Here is a 19,954-nt window from a genome sequence, read left to right as displayed (position 1 = left end):
CATCAGCAGAGACCTGCAGTCACTTCCACTATTTCCCTCAGGGCATGTCCACAGCTTCACTGGTCCTATTCAGAATGAAGATGACAGCTAGCACCTGCTGACCCCTGAATCAGTGATAGGTTCTCCCTTGAAAGGAAGCATATCCCCTTCATGGGTTACAACTAGTTCATAACCTAAATAATTCTATAGATGTAGAAGGGATACTTTCATTGGTTCTGCTATCACAGACTTGTCTCCAAAAGAACATGCCACCAGTTACTCCATTTTCAGCCATTTAAAGATATACTTAACAGGCTTCCTTCTTTAGTGCAGTTTTAGGTTTACAGAAAAATTCACAGAAAGTGGAGTTCCCATATATTCCTTATGCCCTGCACACAGCTGCTCCTGCTGTCAGCATGTTACATTAGTGGATGTACTCATTCTTTTTGACATCCTTCATTCCTCCTCCCCTAAAATTTAACATGCCGGATATTCACGTCTCTTGTGGCATTTACATGCGATTTACATCACTTCTCAGGTTTATGTGAGGTTTACAGCACGTGCATGTTGTCTGTTTAAGCGTAGATTGGGGGCAAGTTTTCTGTGTAAAAATATGATCATTAGTGAGCCTTATGCTGCTGGGCTTTTGGGTTGTCAGGTCCTGTTGACCATTGCTTCAGTTATTGGGATCATTGTCTACGGACTTTCAGTGTTCATTGTATTTTCAGCAGAACTTCCCAAGAACCTGAATGGAAGAGACCCAATCCAGAAGTACCTGACTGTGCAGGTGGGCCACGCCCATCACTGCTTCCCTCATCAGTTTTAACATCATCGTGACCCTGAACGCCATATATGAGAAAGTGGCAATCAAGATGACTGAGTCTGTTAAGCTCCTTCTGCAGCTGAGGTCATTTCTACACCAGTTTTAGAACCAGGTCAAAACAGAGACTTTATCTTTTAGGCACTTCAATTCCAGTACATTACAGTCTTTAGAAAACTTCAAGTGTAAACGTATTTTCTCTAGCCTATATGAGAAGTGAATTAGCTGCAGCTATGCATTAGTAAAAGGGACAAAGAAAGCTTTAGAATGTCCAAGCTCTGTGTAAATATGTCAGTGCTTAATAATAATTTCAATTACATTAGATCATGTACCCTATTGTTGAAAGTAAATAGTCTCTCTATTGCAAATAAGTGGAAGAGGGTCGTGGTTCCAGTGGCAGATTTGCTTGTGCGTTACGGAGAGGACAAGTAATCACACTGTTATGTGTCCTCCCCCCATGCTGTTCCTGTTAGTGTAGCTCCATTCTAATCAGCTGTGGCTTCTATAACAAATGTTTCTTCTCTCTGGCTTGTATCCCAGCCAGCGGCTTAGCGGCCCTAGTTAACTGCTTCCCACACACTGCATGTGGCTGGGTCGTTCTCCCAGTTGTCTGCTCAGTGGTCATCTTCTGAAAACACTAAGACCAATTCAAATTTTGAACTAGCAGGATGTTTTATGTTCCCCAAATGCTTCTAGCAAGTTGCCCCGTGTTTTGTTTGTTTTCTTCAATAGTCCTACCTTCCTGCCGTTCAGGGAGACAAGAGAATTTCACTTAGCAGGATGTGTAGAAGTAGCTTTCTTTCAACTTACACCTGACAGAGGACAGTTCTTGCCCATTGGATACTGTTGTGCTTATAAATTTTAAGGAACGGGTGACTTTGTTTTTTTTTGCCTTGTGTGATATTGCATTCATAGTGGGAGAAACTCTTACAACAGTGTGTACAGTTGGAATTAACATAGTAGTTATTTTAAGGAATTCAAAACAGCTTATATGAAAAAAGTGTGAATTGTGTATATATATATATATATATATACATATTTAGCTTGTTAACTCATGTGTCCGTGGCTTTGATTATGGTCTCAAAGCTGTTCACAGTTTTACAGACTTAACTTTTCTTTATTCTAGCTGCAGAGATCCCAAGGACCAGACTGACTGTGGGAACAACCTAGCCATGAAGGTGTTCTTCTTCCAGTTTGTCAAATACTACTCCTCGTGTTTCTACATCACATTCTTTAATGGCAGATTTGTGACTTATCCTGGAGATCTGGTGTATTGGCTGTGAAAATACAGAAATGAAGACGTGTGAATACAGCTTTGTTTTCGGACAGTCTAACCTGATTCATGTTTTCTCTTAGTTGCCCAATGAAGAGTGTCTTTACTCTCTGTTCCTTAGATTTTTTTAGGCATAAAATAATGACTTTATTTCATGTTAGAGCTATCTAAAATTTAAATGAGATTTTCTTTCTAATATTCCAGTGTGACCCAGGTGGCTGTCTCCTTGAACTGATGATGCAGCTGACAATAATCATGGGAGGACAGTCCATCTGGAATAACATACAAGAGGTGTTACTTCCGTGAGTACTAAGTCATGTGATCTTGGGGTGAGAACGGCCCACCCATCCAAGTAATTTTCCTGCATGCCCATCTCTAAAACAGGGGAGACTCTCTGCTTATTAAAGCTCTCCAGATAAGATGATCCAGCCAACAGTGTAAACATACCTCCTGTTTAATAATTATGTTTAAATTCCTTCCTTTTTATGTTTAAATTAAATCCTCAAGTGCTATAGTTTCTGCTTATTAGCCCATCACTGGGGACTGACTGATCAGAGCCCGTTGAGAGATGGCCCTTTTTGGGGCCATGAACTAAGTTTTCCCACAACTTCCCGCAACTTTCTCCTCCTTTTATACATGCATTTAAAAATCCATAACAGGAATTTGTTGAGTGCCTAGTATGTGTTAGTCACTGTATTAAATGTTGTACATATATGTGTGTGTGTGTGTACAATTTAATCACCCAAACAATCCTTATTCTTATCTTCCTTTTCAAATGAAGATCCTGTGGCTTAAAGAGGGTAAATGATTTGCCCAAGTTCTCATTGCCAATAAGAGACCACTGTGGGACTCAGATGTAAGACCCTATCTCATGGAATTCATGTTCTTCTAAGAACAGAGACTCTCTTGGTGTCCTGAGGCACAGGGCTACATAATGTTTTAAGAGACACTTGTCTAAAATAATAACTACAGAGGTTTTGACTTACTGTTCTCTTCCTAAAAATGAGAAAAGCAGATGTTAGCAAAGGTCACACTGTCCTTTGGATTTTCACATAAGCCCTATCCCATATCAAAGTGGACATTCCAGTGTTATCTGCAATTTCTGAACATTTCAAGGAGCTTAGTGTATTCACTTTCTTTTGTAACAAGTATCCCCAAATGACATGGTAGTAGGAAGAAAAAAGAAATAGTCTCCACTAAACAACACAAATTTAACCTCGTAGGGTTCTTGAACGCAGGAGCCTGCTGAAGTCAAAATATTGGCACGGCTGTTTCTGAAGGCCTCAGGGGAAACTGTATCTTTGACTTTTCTGGCTTCCAGAGGCCACCTACGTCTCTTGGCCTGTGACCACTTTTCCTTCTCTCAAGGTCAGCATGGTTGTGTGCCTCTGACTCTGATCCTGTGGTCAAATCTCCTCTCCTCTCTCCCCTCTTCTGTCTCCCTCTTCCTACTTTAATGACCCTGGTGATTACAATGGGCTCACCTCTATAATCCAGCTCGTCTCTCTTAGAGAATGCTGGTTAGCAACGTTAACCGCATCTGAAATCATAGACCCCCTTTGCAAGGGAAACTGACCTCTTCCTATTTTCTGGTGATAAGGGCATAGACATATTGGGGGGGAACATTTTTCTGCCCACCACACTAAGCTTTTTAAGATAATTTCTGGCTTTGAGTTTCTGTCCTCATGAAACTGTTGATCTCTCTTCTGTCTTGCCTTCAACAAAATCATTCTGCTCCTGGCCAACCTAACTGCATTGCTCACCACTCTCTGTGGTGTCCCCCAAAACCAATTACACAAGCAATTCTTACTGTTGTTTGGAGCATGGAGGAGAAACTCAAACAACTTGAATTTTGAAATAAAAACCTCCATCATTTTAAAATCTTCCATGCCACTATAAAAAAATTATTTTTTAACTTCATTTTTTAATTTTTAAACTATTTTAAACTTTGTAACTTTTTTAAACTTTACTTTTTTTCTTATCATCCTTCATTGTAAGCTCCAGAAACCTGCTACTCTGCCCACCGCATCCAAGTTCCCTTTCACTGTTTCTCCTCCCTTCCCTAACTTTCCTTCACTCTCCCTTATTACCAATTTTCTGTCCATTCTCTTTATAGGGCAGTTAAATTATTTTTTCTTTCCTTCTTTCTGTTTTTGCAGAGTGAACACATTTGTGTGTCAGTGTGTCCTTCCACATTTCTTCACAAGGTCTTCATCTTTCAGCTTCAGGATGGATTACTGTGGTCTGTCTCTAAACAAAGGCATTTCCCTTGTCCCCCAGCTCACCATGCCCCTCAAAAAAAAGATTCTGATCTTTGCTGTGAAATGAATCTTTTTTTTCCCTACTGTGCAGTAGACAACTCTTACCCTGAGCTCACAGTCAGATTTCTCCAGAGGAGTAAAAGTAGCTCATGTGCAAATAATACTACTTTTCTCTGTGAAAAGAAATAGATCAGATAGAGGAAATACTTAACTCAGATTACTCAAAAGCATTTCCTGAAGGAAATAGGTTAATTATTTAACACTAAATTTTGTTGAATCTGGTTATCAGTGAGCTATTTTTACCAATCAAGAAGGATATATTTCCTAAATTGGTACTGAGCAATTCATGTGAAATGAAACTTGCTCACATTAACTAGTTTAAAGTAAAGGATGCATTATAGTATCTGTGGTCTGTTTATACCTTCGCTTAAGTAAGCACATTGTTGTAGGTTCCAGTGAGCTGAACTTTGCCTACATGTATTTCTAATCTGGGCTAAAATATTTAGGGAAAATATTTTGAATTATGTTTCCCTTTTTTGAATACCAGAAATTCTGAATGGTAGCCAAGTTTGAGGGTGGCTTGTGTTTTCCTCACTGCCTCTTCTCTTTGTATAAGGTGCCAGTTTCCTTCTTAATTTTTCATATAAAATCCTAACATACTATAGATCTATCAATTACTCTTGCTGCCCCAAAACTATACCCATCCTCAAAAATACATAGGAAGGGAAAAGAAAACTTATCAAAGTTAGTGACTATTTTCATGCTATTTAAATATGTCTAAAGGAACATAATGAAATGAATTTTACCATATCTCACCTGCCTCCACCCCCCAATCCCATGTGGGTTTGTTGAGTAGGATTCTGGGAGCAAATGAAGAAGGACAGTGATGCCGTGATCCAGGCTCTCTCTGGGGTCTCCCCAGCACTTGGATCGGCATTTGGTATAAAGTAGGTCTCAGTCCGAGCCAGCTGAGTGAGTGAGTGACTCACAGGCATCGAATGAGTAACATCAGTGAATTAACAGCATTCTTTGTAGGACTCAGAGAATAAGCTGAGTGCCCTATGGCCTTCCCAGCCTCACGTACTATTTTGATGTTGGGGTCATTTCTGGGAATGTTATTCTGTACTTGACAAAAGTCTAGTACAATTCCAGGGTTAAGTAACTTGCCCTAGGGAAATTTTATGATAAAATATTATGAAAAATGGGTAAATGCCCAACATGACATAGCACTGTCCTTTGGTGTTTAGATAATGTATGGCTGTAATTTTCTTACTTTATATGCTTTCTACATTTTCCACCGTGTGTACGCACTACTATATAGTAAGAAAATGCAAATATTTAAAAGAGAAAATCTCTCTTCTCCAGATATGATTTGGTTAGAGGATGAGTCAGATAGATATATTAAGAGAATCTTAAATACATGTGTCCATAATTCACTCTTTAAATCCAGGAACAGGAAACTCAGGAATGAAATAGATTAAGAGAATCAAAGATACTTGTATTCAAGATTAGCAAGTAGGAGTGTCCTCAAAAGAAAAGGTGATTATCTATAATTCAGGGATTAAATGTGATAATGAACGTACAAAGACAACATGAAGTAGAAAATGCCACGTGGGAAGCACTGAGTAAAGGGCAATTTACCATGATTATGCCAATATGTGTGGTCAATTCACAAGCAAATTATTGTGTAACCCCTGCTAGAGGGAGAAAGCTTCCAGCCTTGGCTGAAGAGTGGGGAGGATCCAGTGTCTGTATTTTTTAAAATGTCTACAGGTGTTTCTCATGTGCAAATTGGTATCCCTGCATGAGAACCATAAACCAACAGAAAACCCAAAAGACCGAGGACAATGATGGGTTGCCGACAGCCCAAGCTTTTCTGCCACAGAAGAGTGGTTCCAGTCAGGAAGACTGAGCAAGAGGCTCAGAGTCTTAGCTAAGGACAAGCAAGTCGGGACTTCTAATACGACCTAATGTCATCGACGGGGTAGGGCAGTTCAGCACAAGAAGCGAGCACCAGGTGAGTTAACATGGAAGTTACATCCTGGATCCAAACCGTGATGGATTTGGGTCCCGGAGGGTTAAAGCCCTGCTTCCGTTGGGCATGGACCGCATTCCACAAGAGGCTGAGACAGGAATTATGAGGCAGAGAAAAATTCCCCCAGGGGACTCCCGAGTCTGGGTGCCTGGAAGGGTGATGGACGAGCGCGGTCCCAGCTCCACCCGCACCGCAGGGCTCCGAGTGGCTGTGGAGCTGTGCGCTCCCGGCCGGACCTCAGACCTGACTGCAGTGCTCCGGGCTGCGGCCTGGGGAGCGGCGTCAGGAGCAGGCTGTCCCCGTCATTCTCGTAGGTGCTGCAGTGACCCCCACCCCGGTGGCCACGGCGTTCCCAAGCCAAGGGTCTAAGTGACTTCAACCTTATTTACAGGTGACCACAGCTGGTTAGCCTGTGCTGCTCAAAAAGAAGATCCCATATGGGGTTTTGATGTGTTAGGGGGTTTGCTAATACCTGGCCTGCTTTGAATCGTTTCATCTTGACAGCAGCCTGGGCAGTCGAAGTTTCACCTCCCAATTTTATTTCAACATTTTTTGTTGAAAGTATAGTTGGTGTAAAATATTGTGTTAATTCTTGGTATACAGCATAGTGATTCACATATACATACATATATATATATATATATATATTCCTTGTCATATACTTTTCCACTATAGGCTATTAAAAGTTATTGAATGTAGTTCCCTGTGCTATACAGTAGGATCTTGTTTGAAACAAAAATTACTAAACAAAGTAACAAAGGAAGCAGACTAAACCTATCCATGTATACGGCACAGTTGAGTTTATCTCAGGATTTAAATGTGGTTTTGAGCTCCAGGATCTCTTTATCAACTTATCATATGTAAAGTGCCTGTGGAACACTTCTCAGAAAAATGTTTAAAAATCATAAGATTTAGAGAATAAAGAAGGAAGATAATTATACTGAAAAGCAGGTATCAAAATATAGAAATGGGCATTTGTGATACAGTAATATCTGAATTATTGGAAGGACGTGTTGAATAAGAGGATCCAGTGGTGGGTCTACTGACAGCAACATTCTGCCACAGCAGTGAGTGTAAATCAACTTCTGAGATCTGCAACAATTGCATTTTGAATGTAAATAAAGTTAAATAACAAATAAGCCATGAAGTGTGGATTCAGATTCAGGGGTATCTCGAGTCCATATCCCCACCCCCTCACAGAGCTCCCTGCTCTTCCCCTAATGTCATTGAAAGAATTGGGGAAAGTTTGTGAAGCGAAGGGCATGTTCCATTGCAAAGAATTCTCGTAGCAACCCTGGGAGCATGGCCAGGGAAAGGTTAACGCTGAGATCAGAGGCAGTGGGAAACCTAGCAGGGGCAGCTCTTTACAAGTCACATCATATACTCTGTGTGTGTCCACGTGTGTGTGCATACAGACGTGTGGGCATGTATGATGTATACACCTGCCTTTCGTGTGAAGCCGCCTCACTGTCCAAATTTGAAATCCATCCAAACGTGCAGTGCAGTCAGCCGAAGCTCCGCCAGATGCTAAGTTGTCTGTTGTTGCTCTGTCTCTTCTGCTGAACTCCACGAGTAAACCACGCGCCAGCTGTTGCTTTCAGGAAAAACAGCTCTGTAGTCTACAGGTCCATGCCTTGTTTCACTGCCAACTCCGAATTCCTTTCATGACAAATTGCCATTTGAAAAAGGGGGAAGCATTCAGTTGTCCCACAAGCCTCTGAGTGAGGAAAAAATTTAACCTTAGAGACATCTCTGTGGGACAACATCCAGAAGGGTGCAGAGCACTGGGCTGCGAGTCGAGGCTGTTTCTTTCAAGCTCTGCACTGAATTTGAGGTGGCATGTCACTTCTTTGGCCCTTGATTTGTTCAGCTTAAATTAGGGTCTTGGACCTGTTCGATCCAACGTTAGAGTATCACTTTTCTGCTCAGTGATCCTCCATTGTTCCACAATTCCTTCAGAGGGAAAAATGCCCACATCCTCACGGCAGCCTCTAAGGCTCCACCCCCCAAAACCACCACTTATTTCCTATTCACTCTGGCCCAAACCAGCCTCCATGCTGTCTGTCCAGCGTGAGGGACCTCAAGGACTGTGATCACTGTTCCCTCTGCCCACCCCTTTGCCTCCGTCTTTGCCTTATTCAAAGGTCACTTGCCCCATCCACACTCCTCCCTACCACACATTCCTCGCCCTCCTTTATTTTCCTCTGCAGCACTTATCACCAGCTCACCGACCCTTTATTTCTTTTTTACTTATTTTCTCTGACAATTTACAGACTGAAAATGCCATGGTGGATAATAGCAGAGAAATGGGGGAAAAAACAAATGAGGGTAGGTATCTTCTAAAAGCTAAAGTGCCCACCTGAAAAGGAGGTAGGAGATAAAGTAGTAGTAGTCGTTACAATTTTGGTAAACCCAAGGTACGTAGTCAGGACTAGTTTTCACAATACTTGAGGGTAGGGAGGCAGCAATAAAAAGAAATTTATCTTGAGAACAAGAAATTAAATTCTTGGGAAGATGATGTGTTCAGCTTGAAATGTCAGTAATACTTTTATGACCTTGGTCTGATAATATCTTGCCTTATAATTTGATCTGTTTGACAGCTGGGTCATGAATCTAATGATGCCACAGTTTCGGGAGCAGAACAGACCACCCCACGATGGGAATGGGACAACCATCTGTATCCAACGGGCAAACTGGGGTTATTTTATGAATACCCTGAAATGAGTAAGTCATCAGTGGGGATTTCTGTGCTGTCGGTTATACTAGAATATGCTTTGGGTCTCAGAAGCATCGGTTACCGAGCCAAACAAAGACCTAGCATACCGAAACGGAGCCCGCTTTTCTCAATTAGATGCAATTATGCAGTCAGGCTTTCAAATAGGTTGCCTGTGTATATCTTTGTCAATATTTATGTTGTACAAAGCTGAAGGTTTACTGCCATGGAATAAAATGGAATACTCATTCAGGTAATTCTCCATCATTGATTCTCAGATCCTTCTGGTCATGTCGTCTAAGGATGAACTCAGAACCGTTACTAGATGTGACTCAGCACGGGCTGCAGCCCGTGTGGCACAGCTGTTGGCTGATATCCTTCTAAACAGAGTCATGTGAGCCTGCCAGCCTGTGCAGAAAGCCCGCAAGAGCATCCTGCCTCATGGCAGCAAGGGTCACAGGGTCACCCCTTCCACACCTCACACCTGCCTTTGACATTTTTCCTATTACTTCTGGCCGATGGTTTCAGCCTGGTTCCTTGAGTGACCTCATGGCACATCACTGGCTTGAATTCAGGATGAATTTGCTGATCTGGAGTATTGGTAGAACACAGATCCCCTCCTTCTCCAATGTCTTTGTCCATTTCTGTACATTTGCTTGGCCTTTGTTTCTCTTTGTTTGAACTTGGTTTTGAGCTCTCGGTTGCCTTTAAATTGTTGCATCTCAAAATAGATTTCCATAGGAAACTTCATCTTTTCTATTATGCATGGCGCACTTTTATCTACTAGAAGGCTGATGATGTGCACGTTTTGTATCTGAGACCTTTGAGCTCACCACTGCCTTGAATTACTTTTTTTTTTTTAAGCTTAGGAGACAGGAAAGTATTTTTGTCAATAGGCTTTGCATTTATGCATGCGGGTTCATGTCTGCAAGACACCCCATTGGGCTTCCTGTTTATAAGTCTACAGAAAGAGGGAGTTTTCTTTTTCCTAAATTACATGCTATATATATAATAATTGCTTTTAAAATATATAATATACATAGAAACGCATCTGATTCCCTAGGTGAATGAAAGGTCATTTTGTGGCACCTTCAGTCAGCTATGCTTTGTGGCCTGGTGTCTGATTTGAGTTTCATCTTTGCTTTTGTTGTGCTTAGTGACCAGGTTCGATTAAGGGTGCAGCTCCTGTCCCTGGTGTAGAAATTATGTTCGTTTTTTTTTGCTTATTTTCAAAAGGACTTTAATCCAATGACCTGTTATTCCAAAATGAGTCATAATTGTAAATATTTCTTATTGGGGCTATTATCAGCATTAATAATAACAACAACATTCTGAGGGCAGCATATCATTTGGTATTTTAACACACACGAAAAAAGCCTTGGAAAATAGTTATTGTTCTAGTTAAGTCAAATAAAGGTCATTGAAAGGAAAAGTTGTACGCTTTTGGGAGAAATTGATAGGACTTTTACAACTTTATAGTCTCATTAAAATACTAATTAAATAATTCAGCCTAACTCTACCCTACATAACAGGATGGAGTAACAGCTATTCTAGAGAGATTGTTCAGATTTATTCGTTTTCCTATTCTCTAAATAATCCCTAACGAATTAGAAATTTCAATCCATTTTTGAGAGTAGGCAGTCTGTTATTCTGTATTCAACGCTGGAGTGAAACTTATTTTGTGTTCTTTTCGTTCATGGGAGATAGGATTTTCAAGTGCTTTTTGAATTATTTTTGTTCCTCTCAAATAAAGTGCCTTTGGTGGTGATCTCCTGACCTCAGTTTTCTCCTCCCAGTTTTCCCCATGATCATTAATGACACCCCACCTGCCTTTTTAGTTAGGCCTCTTAGCTGCTGAAGGGGAACAGCTCCTGACAGATGACCCTGGAGCCCTCCACCCTTGCTTCTTTAGGCCTCGCACCCTGCCACCATCCCTAGACTCCTTCGCCAGAAGTATCTTTCTCTGCTTTTCTGCCTGGAAGGGCTCTTGCCAAGCCTTGGCAGCAAACCCTCAACTTTTTAGAGATTTTCTGCTCTCCTCTCTAAGCATGAATTGCAGTTGATTCTTGTCTTGATGGTGCTTGATCATGTCTGTGTCCATTGCTCTCCCCGGCTGGACTGATCCTGTCGGAGGCAATAGTCAGGCTTTTCATCTTCCCGTGCATGTCTGAAGCACCACAGCCTGGACCCTGGTTCTCATATGTGTTTAAGTGACTTGAGCTTGGAGTTTTAATGCGCTCACATACAACTGTTAGATGAGTTGGCGGTAACATTGCCCCCAAGGCCCCCACAAGGTTCTATAGGGCATATGTTTTTTTCTGAGTGAAATTTCTCTTTTATTTGTTCTAGTGATTTCCCCACTGTCCTTTGAGATTATTGGAGTAACCCTTAGTTATTAACCACAATAACTCACCCCCAGAAGCAAAAGATCATGCTGTTTGAGAACTCAGACACGGGACATAAGAGAAATAATCTATCAGTCTTAAAATCTGGAAGCCATAAGATACCGTTTTGTACTTAGAGCACCCACAGCACAAACACCAGTCTCTCAAGAACTTGGCGCTGCCTTCCCAGAGGGCGGGTGCCGTAAGTGAAATGCAGTGAGTGATGAAGTGAGAGCTCTTCGTCTCTGGTACTGCCTTTTCCACCCTTGCTGTGTTAACTTGATCTTCCCTTCATATATTATGTTCTCCATTTAATTTACTGCAGTTAATATCAGTTGTTCTTCAACATCTCCTTGCATGCGCCCACTCCATTCCCTCTCTCTCCATTGTTATCCCACCCACGCCTCTCCTGCGCTCTCCAGGACCAGGCCTTTCTCCCCCACGCCCTCACCTCTGTTCTGTCTGCCCACCACCTGCACTGACATTTCCTTAACTCCAGAGAATGAACTTTCCAAAATGGCAGCTGAGTAACTGGGGGGGATTGTAGACCTCTCATCTCTTTACTGATTCATTCATTTATCTATCCAACAAACACTGAGCACCTGCTATGCTAAACACTGTATCAACTGCTGGGGAGAACAAGACAGGTAAGATTTGGTGTCTGCACTCGGCAGGGCAGGCGAGACTTGGCGAGTAGTTGATGGATTGCTAAGCAGGTGAACACACATTGGACTTCATAGAGCTGGGAATATTTGAACTGAATTTTGAAAGGTGAAAGGAAGTTAGCTCTCTAATTTGTGGTAGAGGGAGTGGACACTTCATGCAGAGAGGTAGAGACATATAAGAGTACACGGCATGAAGCGGCTTGGCCAGACTGAAGAACAACAAGTAGGGTTAGAACAAAGTATCCACAGGTGGAAATATCAGGTGCACAAGGCCACTGTCACAATGGGTCTTGTGTGATTAGACTTGAATGTATCCTTAAAGAAACAGGGCTATATTGGAATATATGTAAGCAAGAGAATTGCATAATGATTATGTTAAAGTAGATCTGGTTATACTGGCAGCAGAATGGATAATAACATTTTTGGGGGGAGGCCCATATTTTGGGGGGAAAGGATATTTCGGGGGCCACCCCAGGTAATCCAGACAAGTGGCACACGCCTGCAGAGAGGCCCTGGGCAGAGGGAGAGAGTCGTGGGTGGCAGAAGTGGTGACTGCTGCAGAGGGGACTACAGGGCCGGGGCGGCGGGCTGCAGAGCTGCTGAGGTGACTTTCCAGTGACCCATCTGGAGAGTGGATCTGCAGTGGGAGTGTAAGGGGAGGAGATGCTTTCGAGGAGATGGTTCTGTGTGTGGCATTTTGATTGCAAAGTGTCTATGGGACATCTGAGGAGTGATGCCCGTTGTTAAGCTGGATTCAACAGTCAGGAGCTCAGAGGAGCTGTGGGTGAGGCCGTGGGGGCGATTCATTCCTGCCAAGTGGAGGATTGAGGACGAGGCCCTGGGGAAAATGGCCATGTACATGGCACATGGGAGAAAAGAAATCCACCAAGAGAAAGAAGAATAGCAGAGCTGTTGGGAGAAACTAGTTGAGGCAACACAGAGAAGGCTGTAACCTGGCTTAAGAGGGATTTGAACACTGACTAAAAGGAGCATAGTGAGAAGGGGGGGTGTGGGGCAATAAAGCAAGAGCTAAAGCCCACCTTTAATTGCCAAGCCTGGGGAAAAGGAGGAGGAGGTCTATACTTAGGTAGACTTTAAAAAACAGATCTGTGTGTATCTGTGTGTGTGCATATGTGCACACAAACTTTTCTGTCTGGGCTTTTTAAGTTTATTTAATAAAACAAAAATTAAGGGGGGAAAACATCCCCCTGAGAGGAAAATATTTGTCCACAGCAAAAGCTAACTGGTAATCAAATAAACACGAGCTGAAAATGCTGACTAGTTTGAAACACGCAGCCACCGGCAGTACAACTCCTGTCTAAGTGCTGCGATGAGGGCCGTGGGGGATGCAGGGCTCTGAGCACTGAGGAGTCTTCAGCGCAGGTACTTCTCCAAGAAACTGGACTTTAAAGGGAAGAAGAAAGTGTAGAACATATCAGAGAGCAATACAGGGCCGTGAGAGAGGGTTGGGCTAGGGTTCGTTTTGTTTTACAGTGGGCGTTTCTGGCCTTGCTGAGTTGCTAGGCCTTTGCTCTTTTTGGTCTTTGTTCCAAAAGCTTTTTAGAAAGTTCTTCTCGCTTGAAAATCTGAACAGATTTAATCATGTTGGGTTATTTCTGGTGTTTTATTTTTTAATTAAAAAATTATCTGGAATTTATTTTAATGTCATAAATGAGGACAGTCTACCAGGCCTTCCAATGATTTAGCTAATTACTGCAGAACTTGAATCCACTGATTTGAAGTGTCAGTTTTATAATATTACTAAAATCTCATAAATATCCACGTCTATTCTTGAAATGTAATGTATTTCATTCATACTCTCAGTGCACTATTTCTATACTGTTTCCATGAACATAGATTAATACCTCCTAGAGTTGGTCCTGTTTTATCCTTTTCCAGAATATCCCTAATACTACAAATTCAAACATCCCTCCTCATTACTTTATTTGTATATATAGGTATATTTCTGGAATACATTTAGGATCACCTTTCAGAATTTTTTCTTAAATCCATTTGGGAATATTAACTAAATTTGCATTCAGATACTAAATTTATTTTGGAGAAAAAATGTTCTATGTCCCCCAAATTTGAGTCTGCCCACTGAAGAGGGCGGTGCATTGTACTGTTCATTCAATCATCTTTTTTTTTTCTTTTTTAAAATCATTTATCAGAATCTTCTTAATATTTTTCATTAATTTATTTCTGAATAGTCTGTGCCTGCTTTGTCATTATAAAATGATATCTTTTCTGGGTTTTGATCTGGGTTGATTGCTAATAAACTCTTAATTTCTGGCTTCTCTTGAATAAGAAGGAGATCTGACACTGTGAGGCCCTATTTCCAATATGGTGATGGTGAGCATTGCGTTTCCTTAGGATGTCCACTTGCCAATTTGCCAGTGGCTGCACCCACTCCAAGCATTTCTGCTACTTACCTGCCCCCGTAGGCAGATGAGCTCATGTAGGGTTAGGTGGGTTATGGACACAGATACTGACATCAATGCTGCCACGCTGCTGACCCTGTGGCGTCACTAACTCTGGTTCTTGCTCTCTGACCTCCCTGAATATGACAGCTCCTTTTGGGCTGTGGACCTACTGCATCTTTCCAGCACTGTCGGCTTTTCTGCAACACACGCCTGCCTCTCAGGTCAGAAGCAAATGTCAGCTCCTCCTACCCATCCACCCCATTCACGGTCTTGCCGTTCCTGGCCAGAGTGGTCCCTACCCCTTGACTGAGCAGTAACACTAAAGGGACTATAAATTTGCCTCTCATCCACTGTCTTAGTTACATACCTGTGCTAGTTTACTTTAAAAGTCTGCCAGTTAGGAGGGGAGGGTCTAAAAGTCTTTTAGATCTCTGACCTTATCATTTCTAACCGCTCCCCCACCCTATGGAACAGCTTACCACAGATCTCTGCTGCCCCATCTGTAGCATTGCCCTGTAAATTACACACAGAGAGAAAAAAACTTCTAAGCCACCACCATAACTTTGATTTCCTGTGACCACACAGACCATAGAAATATCAAGATAAAAATTCCTGAAGAAGAATATTTTGCTTAGGAAGACACTTTAATTGCATACCTTTCTGTGACTTGTAATAACTTCATAGACTCTCTGAATATGCTGCACTCACTTTCCCAGACTCAAGGGAGCTTGCTCACTTGCCTATATTCAGTGTATTTCCTCCAACATTCTCTATGCATAGCTTTCCCAAAGGTACATTTCTTATTTCTATTTAAATTGTTAGATACATCCACAATATTCTTTTTTTAATCCTCAAATACAAATCATCTTCCAAGATTGTATTATTTCAACACTGAGAGTGAATAATATGCTTCAAGATTCCCAAGTTTATTATGAGCAAATAATTATGGTTGGTTGAAGATTTTTAAGTATGTTATTCCTACTAAGGGTATATATGTGAAAGAAACAGGTTGTAATGAGTCTTCTTCCCAGAGATTTTATATTTGCCTTTTGTTTGGATTCTTTCACTGTTGAACATTATTATTACCATGAACGTCTTTTCTCTTTGGGATTTAGTTCACCATTTTCCCCTCTCTCTTTACAGGAGTAAAAGAATTTATGTTGTCCTTCCATCCATCCACCACTCCATGTTTTGTGTCCATTCCTTCAACAGGTATTCAGTTTGGGTTCACCACAGTATATGTGGCCTCTTTCCAGTGGCCCCTCTGTTGGCTCTGGAGAACAATATATTGGAAATCAGAGTGGGTACGTGGAACCTTGACTACCCAGTATAGACGCATTGTGCCAGAAAAAGCCCAGAACATCGCAGCATGGCAGCCCACCATGCAAGGAACAGCAATTCTGGCTTTGGTGGACCAATGTGAATAAAAAGGCTTCATTGGGTGAAGACTTAGAAAAGTCCAAAAATGCATTGGCGTTGTTTCCTAAGGAATCTAGTGTTGAGTACTGTTTAATATGAGAGGGAGATGCTAACACTATCATCGTTATAAACAACATAGTTGTTGTAACTGTAATTGTTATTATTTTTAATATATTTTCTTTATAATTATTATTTGTGACTTACAAGACCCTTACAGAGGCAGTTGTTAAGGAGCGTGGCCGTTATAGTGTTGCTGAAGTGTTAATTCAGTAGAAGCATGGTAATAGCATTAATAAGTACTCACTCTTTTGATCCTCACATTGACTATAAAGGTCACCCAGCAGTGCTTGTATAATGGAGATAGAAATCTATCCGTTTAAGTGTTTGTAGAACTTAAAATAAGAGCAGACATTCCACCGCATTTGACCATATATTCCAGACTATCAGTTTAAAATAGGAACTACCTGATGAGGCCATAGAAACCCTTTGTGCATCCCCAATCATTCACTACCTTCCTGGTCCCCTGGGGCAGCGGTTCTTCAAGAAGGTGGCCCCATCTCTCCTCCCCACCCCACTCTTGGCCTTTGATACCAACTGTTGGTCATTAGCTAAGCATCCTCATGTCCTGCATGTGTCTGAGCTGTGAGGGAACAGAACTCAGCTGTTTACAAACTGTATTGACTATGACAAGTATGAACAGCCTCTCTCCTTCCCTGCCCACAACCCCACAGTGCAACACGGGGCTCACAACCACAGCGATTCCCATGCCAGCCCATCAGGGAACCTTCTTCCCTAGAAATATTCTTACAACCAGAGATGTTTCCTCCCTTACTTCACTGCCAGTTTCACTCCCAGGTTACAGTCCCCATCAAAAGGCTATCCCAGTTTGAATTTCTTAATCAAGTCGCATTGACCCTGAGTACCTGGCTTTTTCCTATGAGCACTCATAGAAATAGAACAGGGCCAGGCAGTGGCTGTGGGCCAGGTTCCCGGGTGAGGGGACTTGCTGGGAGCTTCAGGTTCTGTAGCCTGGCCCGAGCTTAGCTCCCAACACGGCGTCTTCCCATCTGCATTATTTCGGGCCAGGCTTCAACAGTTCAGAGTTTCATTTTATCATCTGCAAACAGAATAATCCCCTGCTGCATATTTTAAGACTGTTATGTACCACAAAGGGTGCTTAGGGAATTCAGTGAGTCAATGCATGGAAGTCACACAACCTGGTCCTCAGGGAATGTTAGTTATCTTCATTATGCACCATCGATAAAATTGGCTCACAGACTTGGCCAGGTATCAAAGCTACAGGCACAAGAATTTGACAGTGTGTTACTGTCTGGATCATAGTCACAATTTTACACAGTAAAACAAGCTACCTGGGACCACCCAGCTGTCAGCCGACCTGACTCCCCACCCCAGGATCCCTCAATTTATCAGATTTGCTTGCTACCCCTACTTTTTGGAGAAAGTTGGCAAATCACACACAGTCAATGACTGCTAGGTTATGTCCATTCCCATTCACTCAAATTGCCCCATTTTCAGTATCCACTGTGCTGCAAAACATAGACTAATGTTCAGAAATATGACAGCAAGGCCTTTCCCGTTCCACAGTCAGAGAACTAAGAATCTTTCATGTTTAATATGCCATGTGACACTAAGCAAAGCAGGAAAACAGGCTTCTGTGCTTTAAGAAAGTTTTTAACAATGACGTTTGAAACTAAAAGTGTTTTTGTTTGGCCTTCAGCTAACCAGAAAATTCAATTGACTCCTATTACCCATTACTCAGGTGTCCTGGTTTGATTGTATTAGGCACTTTTTCCTCATCTCCCCAGCATGGCTTTGCTCCATCAGCACAGATGGAGTGTCTCCAAGGCTGCTCCGTGTGCATAGGCGTGTGTATGCACACATGTGCACCCACTGATTGGTGCCACTGATTCATATCCAGGAGATGTTCTGTCTTATAACTCAAGCACTGCTTTATTATATCCTAGAAAACTGCTTTTAGATCATTGATTGAACTATAGACCATCCTTTTGCCCACATTAGAAAGTGACATCTTCCAAGACACAGGTCCTGTGTGCTTGTATTTATGTATAAGTAAGAATTAAATATGTATGTCATCCCCTCACATATTTAATTTGTGCCTTCCCAATTGAATGTGCACAGTAAAGGCTAACTTCCCATAACAGGAGAACTTTTAGGAAGTAAGAAGAAGGAATTAGCCACCATGGAGAAGACAGGATATCAAGCAGGAGTTTGGTATAAAGTCATTTATTCTAAAGTTGCTCTGGCTCAATAAATAAGTGGAATTGACATTGTTGTATCATGCCAGAGCATCTGCTATTGAAGACTGATTTTAATTTACTTTGATATAAGTGGAAAATTGTGTCAGAACAGCATGGGAAATGAAGAACACTGCATCTATCTGTACTCCTGAAGTGTGTTTCAGAGCTGCTCAATTTTGAGGAAAATTATCTTGTCTGGAGACAATAGAATTATTTTCATTGTTGGAATTTTTGTAGCTCCCAGAAGCACATCTGCAGGTGATTCTGTAAAAGTCTAGAGTTGACTTAAATAGCAGTAAATTTTAGCCTATTGAAATCAGGAGATGTGAAATATTTTTGCCTACCACCACCACCGCCACCACCACCACCAGGCAAGCACTTGTACACCCAGAGAGATTTCACATCAGAGGGAATGACAAAGCTGGTTCTGTTACTGAGGCCAAACTTGTTCTGCTCACTGCACAACAGTGATAAATAAATAAATCAGGAGACAAGGTTTTGGGGCAAGGAATAGTAACTTTATTCAGAAAGCTGGCAGACCAAGAAGATGGGGGACTAATGTCCTGGAGAATCATCTTTCCCAAGTCAGAATTAAGGCTCCTTTTGAACTAAAAAGGGGAGGGGGTGTGGTTGGTTGTGCAAACTTCTTGCTGCCGGGATTCTTTGTTCTTGCAGCCATCCATGTGGCTCAGGCTATTGTGTCCCTGTAAGCCTCCAACAAAACAAAGGTTATTCTCTATTTTGCAACATGCCATCTCTGCATAAGTGCAGAAGTGCTAACATCCTTAAAGGTCAGAGCCCCGAGAATAGGCTTTCCTGTAGGTTTTAGGCTAAAGGCAACGTTGTTTTACAAAAGGTGCAAAGCCAGCAAGATTAAGCCTGGAAAACAGGGCACAGTGCTTCAAACTGAAGGAACAGATCCAATATGGCGTCAGATTTGTTCTCAATTACAGTTTTAGTTAGGGGAAATTTTGCAGCAGAAAATCCCCTCAGTTGTTTTTCTTGCTTTGCCTGAGATCTTGTTTGCTGGCTTGTGGTCTCATGGTGTCAAAACCGTATGTTCAGATGAATACTATTAAAATCATATGGTGCACAAAACATACCTATTCTGCTTCAAAAAAATGACTGAAACATTTAGCTTTGTTTATTCCCATAGAATTTGGATTGAATCTATTCTCGACTTTCTTCTTCTTCAAACCAGTTTTTTACTGGAGGATTTAAAGCCCAAATTAAAGAATTTTGGAGAAGACTCATGTAATTTATAAGACGTTTACATCCGAATTTAAGACTGACTCATATTTGTACTTTTAATCAAGGAACACAATAAACTTTGTTAGTCAATCATTTATGACGTTTTAAACTTTGTCCATGTAATCTTTTGGAAGTTGAGAGGCTTAGACAATTGATATAACAAAACAGGTATCATTGCTTAACTGTGTGAATGAAAGAATCCCAGTATAGTTTCCTGAAAGTATATTTTATTAAAAATAATAATGAATTCTTGCTCTCTAATAAAGCAACAGACAGAAGCACATACTGAGTGTTTAAAATAAATAATACTGCGGGAAAAATTATCTAAGCAACTCAAGATAGTATAGAGAAAAAAGGATGAACTTGAAGGAAAATACATATTGTGCAATTAATATCTTATTTTTAAGAAGCAAATGATAAAAAAAACCAATTTTTAAATGAGTTATCGAAAA

General features: G+C 41.4%; 1 long non-coding RNA gene across 6 annotated transcripts in view; it reads left to right on the top strand.

Moving 5' to 3' along the window:
* Nucleotides 1–19,637, top strand: part of LOC141579028 (uncharacterized) — a 65,499-nt gene extending 45,862 nt beyond the window's left edge. For 3 of the 6 annotated variants that reach the window (XR_012509937.1, XR_012509947.1, XR_012509932.1), the window contains 4 exons: nucleotides 2,277–2,374; nucleotides 6,107–6,350; nucleotides 8,969–9,092; nucleotides 15,697–19,637. This is a non-coding gene — a long non-coding RNA (uncharacterized LOC141579028). The remainder of the gene's footprint in view (nucleotides 1–2,276; nucleotides 2,375–6,106; nucleotides 6,351–8,968; nucleotides 9,093–15,696) is intronic. The other 3 variants (XR_012509929.1, XR_012509924.1, XR_012509925.1) reach the window with 2 other exon arrangements.
* The last annotated feature ends 317 nt before the right edge of the window (nucleotides 19,638–19,954 follow it).

Source organism: Camelus bactrianus, chromosome 1, assembly GCF_048773025.1.
Source record: "Camelus bactrianus isolate YW-2024 breed Bactrian camel chromosome 1, ASM4877302v1, whole genome shotgun sequence".
In the NCBI taxonomy this organism is placed as follows: Eukaryota; Metazoa; Chordata; class Mammalia; order Artiodactyla; family Camelidae; genus Camelus; species Camelus bactrianus.
Note: the sequence above shows the minus strand (reverse complement) of the source record. Positions and strands in the feature narration are given on the sequence as shown.